General features: G+C 40.7%; 1 pseudogene; it reads right to left on the reverse strand.

The window, feature by feature from the left end:
• Positions 1 to 4,294: 4,294 nt before the first annotated feature.
• On the reverse strand, positions 4,295 to 8,807 carry LOC136546075 (receptor-like protein kinase At3g21340; annotated as a pseudogene).
• Positions 8,808 to 9,286: the final 479 nt, after the last annotated feature.

Consider the following 9,286-nt stretch of genomic DNA (forward strand, 5'->3'; position numbering starts at 1 on the left):
CATCCCCAGCCGGGAGAAGGCAATACTTGCAGCAACCAAAGTAGAACTGGTCATCTGCAACAGGTGGGAGATAAACCCTAAGTACGAGAAGGTACTCAGCTAGACTTACCTGTCAAAACCAAAAATAAAAGACACCAAGGGTCATGCAAGGCTTATGAGGTGGGCAAGCTTGACATAGTTGCATAAAAGAGCTTATGATTATAGTAACAATTTAAACTTAGCATCAAGCTTATCATCATTTACCTGTCCACTAGATTAGCACCTGTACTAGAGCACTCACTTATTAGGAGCAAACAATATTAACCATAGCAGGTATAATAAGGCTGTCATCATCATATCATCATTTCCGAACCATTATGTTATTTAGTGTATCTACTTTGGAGATAAGCCCGTCAAGTTCTCACTAACCGGGAGAGACGACGACTCGAATCGAATTACAACTCAGCTGAGGGGGTATTCCTAACTCTCACCCTGGCATACTTAGCAAGGGTAGCCGTGGGTCACCTTTGGGACAACTCAGGAACCAAATTCGTGGGTTCGATCAGCGCCAGCACTCTTAGGGATTACCCTTCTGCCAGGACGATCAGGACTTTTAAATCACCTGCCCTTGGACTCACGCCTACGGCTCCCTTCCGAGGCGCACTTTATACTTATCGACTCCCGGCCTGAGGTGAGCTACTCGGCTTCATGGTCGGTCTCCAGACCCGGCCAACTAAGAGAGAGGCATGCGTTCAACATGAACAGGAAAGGCTCCAAGATTCAGTCCTTAAGCGACACAGACGGAGTCACTGCAAACCAGCAAGCCTCCGTCCGGTCTTCATTTCAAATTAAGACTGGTTCTTTTCCATGATAGCAAATATAGCCAACCGTGCCATATGTATCTTCCTATATCTCGTAGGGTGACAGGAAATCACCTGACTTCTACCGTGTTTAAGCAGGGCTAAGCACTACACGAACCTGAGCTACATAGGATTCAGGGTATCAATATCTAGACAAGGATTGGATAACCAATGCAGCAAGTGTTTGCATCCAACACCTAAACTTAATGCAACAATATATATGTAACAATAATACTTTAACTGCATTTCGGAAATTAGGTGGCTTAATATGCTCCGGGGCTTGCCTTTCACAAAGTTGCACGGACGGTGATCTGGGCACTCAACGGCGACCTCGTCTGGCACTTCCCCTGAAGGCTGCACCTCCTGAACCTCCGGTGTCGGCTGCTGCTGCTCGCTCGGTTCCTCGAATTCCAGCAGTGTCACACCTTCTGGTACACCTATTGCAAGCCGATGCACAAGATAAATATCATGGATGCATAAGGAATGACATGATGCTCATGATGAATGAATCACAGTAAGTGTTTACGAAAGCATCACTAGACACTCGTTTACCGATTAAGAATAGCTCTATTCAAATCACTTTAAAATGTGTATCAACTTAACTTGAAGAACGAGATCAACTTACCTAACTTGCATAACCTAAGATAAAGATGCTCATCTTCAGTTAAAGGCCTAACACCTAGGAACATTACCACAACTTAGAAATAGTAAAAGCATACTTAAAACAACAGTTAAAGTTTCATATTCACACGGGTAGTTCCTTAATTCAATCATAACCAGAGTTCTATAAATTCAAATGACTTGCAAGAGGACATTCTAGAAAGCTTATGAAATTCTCTACAAATCATTTGTAAACATCAAAGCATGATTCTTACGTTAACCAAATCGAATTCCAGTAAACCTAGAATCTGTCCAGAAATGACAGGGTTACTAAATTAAATATTTAGTGATGATGCAAAAGCATAATTGGACCAAACCAAGTTTACCAACTTGTTGTGCATACCAGAGGAACATCAGAAAGTATAGTGCCAACTTCTAAATAAATTATTTAATGCCCTTTTCTAATTGACTTAGTTAATTAGGTGATTAAAGCAATATATAGTAAACCTATTCAGAAAAATCTACAAAAATTACAGTAGCTATCTCATGCTTCACATAGACTACCATAAAAATTTCAAAGCCATTGGGCAAGCAAAACTTGTTGTATCCAAAATAACAGGTGGCATGTCTATTTTTAGCATAATTAGGAAACCTTATTGAAAAGTGTCAAGCAACAGATTTATCATTTTTCCTAGCATCATTCTAGCATAAGAATAGCACTCACCAATTTTTACCTTACTGGATCTATAGAAAAATTATGAAAATTCACATAAGATCCATCCATGCAAACAAGAGAATTTTCTATCTCCTACATACAGTGTCCAAAATATATGAAAATTTAACTACAAGCTATTCATGATATGAGCAGTACACCATAAAAATTTCATGCCATTTGGAGCTACATAGAAAAAGATATAATTACCCCTATTTCTTTCATGATTAAAAGAGATAATTAGTAACTCCATTTTTCATAACAGAACATAGCATAAATTATATTTTTAATAAAAACTAGACATTATTATGAACTCAGCAAAATTGGAACCACATCATTTGAATCTACCAACTAGGAGATACATATTTTTGAATCTATACACAAATCTGTGAAAATGGACAAACAAAACAAAAATGAAAACCTAATCCTACTACTGGGCTGGCCTGGTCAGACTCGGCGGCCCACAGCGCATGCGCAAGCAAATGCCAGTGCGGCCCAGCAATCGGCATGGCCCACGCAGACTCCCGCCTGAGAACGACGGCTGACACGCGGGTCCCACGCGACAGAGAGACATGCAGGGGAGGAGGAACGGACGGCGGCGTAGCTCGTCGCCGGTGGCCTCTCCGGTGAGTCCAGTGGTACTACGACGTTCTCCTCGCCCATGCGCATCTAGCGGTGCCCTCAATCGAAGCTATTGCTGCGGCTACTGGCAATGGCTACGGCCGTGGCGACGCACGGCCATGGCTTGGCCGGCTCCGGCGAGACGACGGCGTCGCAGCCCGAATGGGTGACCCTACAAGCATCAGTGGCATTCACAGGACCTAGCACAAGGGAGAGAAGGGATGGGAAGGTTGCGGTGACCGTTGGCCGCGGGGAGCGCCAACTTCGGTGAGGTCCCGCCATGGCGGCGGTGGAAGGAATGGCGATTTTGCCCTTACCAAGGCTCAAACGGATCGATTGAAAGGTGGAGGTGGTAGACGGGATCACGGCAAAGCTGTTGACAAACTGGGCAACGCGTTTTTGCAGTGGCGAGCGCGCACGACGACGGCGACACTCGATCGGAAATGGGGAAGCTGCTGCGGCTCGGCGCTGCGCGCTGTGGAGGCGAGAGAGAGGCAAATGGAGCAGGCGAGTGCGTCGGGCAAGCGCTGGCCTTCTTCTGGAGCTCGGACGTGCGACGTGGAGACTTCAGCCGAGCAGCTCCTGCGCCAGTCGGCCACGGCGAGCTCTAACCGTTTTCTGAAAATTGCGATTCAGTGTTCACAATGATGACTGACAGCGCGACTTCAACGTCTGAGTACGGCTAAACCGTTGATCCATTGCAAAAATAGTGTACATGAAAATTGTAGGTCTACCATCCATCTACAATTTCTTTTCAAGGACCATCATCTAATTCGCCATGGATCCGAAGTTACATCAAGCCAAAGTGGGCTTGATCCAACTGAAAATGCAGTTATGACTTAGAATATTTTTCAGTGTTGAATCCACCATCAAGAATGACTTGTGGGCCATGTTTGAGGCTGTTTCACACATTTTCATGAGTTGATCATAAAACAACTTTTGTTCCTTGATAAATTAGCTGCAACTTTGGTAAAGAGTGCATAGCCATGCAAAGTTTCTAAGTTGGTCTTTTGAATCAGTCAAACAGTGGCACTCGAAGGGTCAATTCAAGTCAAACCTCTCCTAAAGGGCAATTTGGTCATTTTGGTCCACATGAACAATGTCCAAACAATTACCCTAAGTATAGTTAAGGTGTATTAGCCCATGATCAACCACTTTACATAATTGTTATACCAATTTCTAATGATCACATGTGATGAAGCATAAAACAATCAATTCACTCAATTGTTGCAATTCCATGTTTCACATGTTTCATTACTTTTGTTGCAAGCTTAACTTGCCACATTCCTACCATGTTGCCATGTTTCAAGGTATGAGAAACTCATGTTGCATTCACATGTTGCACTACTACCATTCATAAGCAATCAAGTATGAAACAAACAGAATTTGAGAATGTTGCATATGTATGTTTCAGTGACAATGGCATGGTGACATGGATGATGCATATGTTTATGAAATGAAATGCACTTTTTGTAGAAGCCAAACACCTAGGGTGTTACACAAGTGGTGGTGCATCTTCGATTCATCTCGTAGATGGACCACCTGCGGAGAGCAAAGCTGAGATATCACCCCCTAGAGTTGCCCTGACGCTACTATCCGACTCACGAGCTTCCTCCAATGCCAAGCTCTCCTTCAACTGCGCCACCACGGTAGCCATCGTTGGCCTTTGAGCAGCAGCATCTGAAGTGCACTGGTTCATAGTGTCCACCACCTTCCACATGGAATTCACATCATAGGCACCTTCCAGGCGCGCATCGGCGATACGACTGATGTCTTCACCTGCAGTTATCATCTGGTTGACTCGCTGAACGATGTGGCCATGGCCTGGCAGTATCGGAGCCTTGCCGGTGGCTGCCTCCAGCAGAACAACTCTGAAGCTATAGACATCAGTGCTCTCGGTGAGCCTACCAGTGTGGTAGTACCTGAAGAAACAGCAGGCAAGAGGGTGCGTTCAACAAGAAGTGATGCTCTTACCAATAAGATTGTTTCATTACTTTCATCATAAACACTTGTACGAGCAGGGGCATGCATACTCACTCTGGATCGATGTAACCCGATGTGCCAGCTGCAGTGGCTGATATGTGAGTCTGAGTGTCGCTTAGATAGGTTTTCGAAAGTCCAAAATCTGCTAGTTTGGCCTCCAGATTTCAACCCAGGAGAATGTTGCTGGTCTTCACATCACGGTGGATTATTGGAGGGTTGCATCCTTTGTGCAGATAATCCAGGCCTATGTATGGCACAGCAAGTTCCACAAAATCAAATTATATACAAAGAAGAGTGTATGGAGGATTTGCTTAAGGACCATGTTTTTCTTCCTCAAATTTAAAATATACCTTGTGCAGCTTCAAGCACTACTCGTACACGTGTTCCCCAATTCAAGGTTTCAGCACCACCATTTTTACCTGCATTGTATCAGCAGAAAAGAACATTGTTGATGGAAATATTTTTCTGTTTCTAGTTTTTTTCCCATAAGTAAATTGGACAACTTACACACAATAGGACCAACAGTTTGATAAATTGAATACACACGTCATACATTAAATAAAGGAAATAAAGCGTTATCCATTTCTACTCATTTCTCATCCTACTGTTTAGATGTTCAGATAGAACAAAATAAAAGGGTGTCTAGCTCCCATAGGAACAGAACGTGTGTCCATGATTTAATAACATCAACTACTTCAGATGATAGAGGTTTATTTCCTTCGTCCTAAAATAACTGCACAGATCATTTTTGAGGAGTCAAACTTTTTATATTTGACTAAATAAAACATACTAATATCTATGATGAGTAATAAGAATCGTTTTATTAATAGTGAAATATATTTTCATAATAAAGATATTAGCAATAGCAAATACAAATTTTGATATTAGTTTCTATAAATCTAGTCATACTTAAAAGAATTTGACTCCTCAAAAAACGAGATGCGTAATTATTTTGAGACAGGGAGAATAGATAAAAAGGGTAGACCCAGTGCCGGAGGTTCCCACATGAGTGGGGTCTAGGAAGAGAAAACCCAAGGCAAGCCTTCCCCCTGCAAAATCTGCGGAGTGGCTGCTTCGAACCCACGACTTGGTGACTCAGTGAGACAGCTCTCACCACTGCACCAGGCCTGCCCTTCAGACGGGAGAATAGATAACAAAAAAAAATGGACATTAAAATATCTAGCAGTTAATCTAAAGGGCAAATTAAATGCATTCAGATGATTATTACTTAGTAGTCAATTATGAGTGACTGCAAGTACAAACCTCTCAGATGATCAAAAAGACAGCCTTGAGACAAGTACTCATAAACAAGTGCCAAGCGATCTCCTTCCCAGCAGTAACCAACCAAAGAAACTAGATTCCTGTGATGCACCTTTGTCAAGCTCTGAACCTAATTAACAAGGTACAAAAACAAAGGAAATTATAATGATTATAAAAAATGGACTTCTAAATTTTCTGTGCACTTTCTTTTATGACTGAATACAACACCTCAGCCAGAAACTCATCCAGCCCATGTAGTGATGACTCAGAACGCATCTTGACAGCAACCTCAGTACCGTTTTCTAATCGGCCGCAGTACACACGACCAAAACCTCCATGTCCTATGAACCCTTCGAAATTATTAGTTATCTTCTCCAGCTCTTTGTACGTGAACTGGCGACTCTCGCTATTTTGCAGGTTGCCCCCATGGCCTTTTGCACTTCTAGGAACATTATTCTCAAGTTCTGGATCTCTCGCAAGATCGTCATATGTAGATTCTGGTCGCACTAGTCTCAGAGACATATATAACAAATATACCAGATTTAGAAAACTTCGAATATCTGTATACTTAATGCAGGTGACAAAATGAATAAGTACACACCGTTGGGATGCATTTTCTTTCTCCAGATGAAATATCCAAGAAAAAGTATAGCCACTACCAGCACAGATACCCCTATTGAGACAGCTTTGACAATTGTCCCTTTTCTTGATGGATTTGTTCTTTGAGCGCACAGAGGCCCAACAACAAGCTGGTCATAGCTAAAACTGAAAAAGACAATCAGATCAGTTTTTTTTTTAAAAAAAAAAGAAAAATCGTCTCTTTGAGAATCACATAAAACAGCTACAACAAATTTTGAAGCATCAAGAAGGAAGCCAAAACCTGAGAACAAGTTGTCGTGTGAGATTTTTACAAAAAGATTCTGGAAGCGGGCCACTCAGATGATTGCCAGACAAATTTCTGTAGAAAGTGACAGTCAAATGGTACTGTCCCGAGCCTAGATTAAATTTGCAGCCAAATACATTTACTTACAGAACTTGAAGTGATGACAAACTTGTTATGAAATCAGGTATGAGCCCATTTAAGTTGTTATAAGACAAATCCCTGAAATGTATCATGTGTGCACAACTTATTAGGAATATCAAAAATCGAATAACCTTGTTCTTCAAACAAAATAGAGGTACACCTGCGCGTATCCCAAACTATAACTGAATAACAAAATATGGTAATTAGGTACATCAAGATGTAGAGCATGATTTGTGACATATCACCCAATATTGTGTCAAGTCTTGTGGGGTATAAAACAAATCCATATAGATTACTCAATTAGAGCAAAGTCATGGAAAAATGGCGAGTATGCCGTGGTCCTTCATCAATGAATTTCAAATATTCCAATATGCCATTCAATTTATATCGGAGAATATGATTATCATCAAAGAGGAATATATTTCAAAGACTGAGTACTAATTAAGTTGAGTAAATTAAACATGTAGGCATACGGAAATAAGGATGTCAGAAAAAGGCTCTCCTATAATGGTCTCATCAATTCAATTGATAAGGAAGATTACAAGCCTAATTCATGCTCCTAAAGGAAGCATGATGCTTGTTGTTACTCTTCTTCATTCTTTTTGTTTGATGCTTTAGAATTAATGTGTGCGTGGTCAAATAACATTCTAAGCTTTGCATATAAATCTGTCTAAATTTGAAATTAAACCACTGGATATGTCAATACTTTCATAGTATTGTCAATATTAATTTTAGTGAAACAAAGAAGGTATTGTGAATAATAACATGTTATAGAAATTCAAACAAAAAAAAATGAGAAACATGCCAACAATTTGTTTTGGCGTTTTGCCCTAACTTAAACTTGGTGCATTATTTTTGCTTACTTGGTAGAGGCCATAGAGCCTCTATTTGAGAGGCTGCCCATTCAGGCTTCCGACATAAAGGCTCACAGATCGTCTTAGTACCATTCTAAAAGGTTGGGTACACCCCTCTAGATGAAGTTTTTTTTAGGAATCAGGAGGGGCAAAGTGCCCCTACTGGTTAATTTCTTTTGTAAAACCTTTACCTTTTACCTTCTGTTTTTGTGACTTCTCTAGGCAAAGTTAGGAGGACTTCTCTCTCTAGTGATCCATAGTGGAGTTTTTTTTTTTTTTGTGCTAGCATGAACATCTGGAAGCTTAAGCTTAGAGAGTGACTTAGGTAGAATTAAGGATTAAAACTTGCAAAAGTAGATACAGTGGTTTCAGTGGAACAAAACCTTAAGACCAGTACAATATATTGGCAAAAGGTGTAGGCTGAAGAAACGAACTTATACACACAATAAGCGTCTAGCTAGGTGCAATCCCTAATGTACTGTCTGGTTCTCTATCATTGAGTGACTTTAATCACAAGTGTTGTTAAAGTTTCTAAAATTACTCTAAGCCAACAAAAACCGTATCAATTGAAACAATATAGTGTAGTAACCAGTGAAGCACTGTTTCTAGCACTCACAAAGTTTCGAGTGCCATGGGCGATGTAAAATTCAGAGATATTTCACCGCTCAAGTCGCTGTTGGAGAGATTCCTGGAGCAGAATATTGTTTTCAAGTTAATCAACACAAGTAAAAATCATAAACATAAGAATCACAATGCAATATATTCGAAACGATGTTTACAAATACTCACAGTGATATTATCCTAGCAAGGTCAGCACTTGGATTGTTGCACATCACGCCGTTCCATAATGTATCTGGGAAACAAGGATCCCCCGTCCAGTTTCTCTTGACTAAATACTTGATTTTAAAACCCATAATAGCATCAACTATCATGGCACAAATAATGAATGTGATGATCAGGTCATTACATGCATCATTATAAGTAAGCTTCCATAATGTATCTGGGAAACAAGGATCCCCCGTCCAGTTTCTCTTGACTAAATACTTGAGTTTAAAACCCATAATAGCATCAACTATCATGGCACAAATAATGAATGTGATGATCAGGTCATTACATGCATCATTATAAGTAAGCTAGGGGGCGCTAATTTTTTGACACAACCAGTAGTGGTTGAAGAATATTTCATGGTGCAAAAAAGGACTTGTATTGTTGCATATCTAGATGGGTAGCAAAGCTACGTAACTAGAAAATTGAAATGACTAATTCGCAAAAAAAAATGAAATGACTTACAATTTAGAACGAATCGGAGGGAGTATTGTATATACATCAGGAGGAGAGGGTACCGAGAACTCACAATCATTAGGCATTAATTGTTGATGGAGCCAGAGCATCA

This window comes from Miscanthus floridulus, chromosome 3, assembly GCF_019320115.1.
Source record: "Miscanthus floridulus cultivar M001 chromosome 3, ASM1932011v1, whole genome shotgun sequence".
Lineage (NCBI taxonomy): Eukaryota > Viridiplantae > Streptophyta > Magnoliopsida > Poales > Poaceae > Miscanthus > Miscanthus floridulus.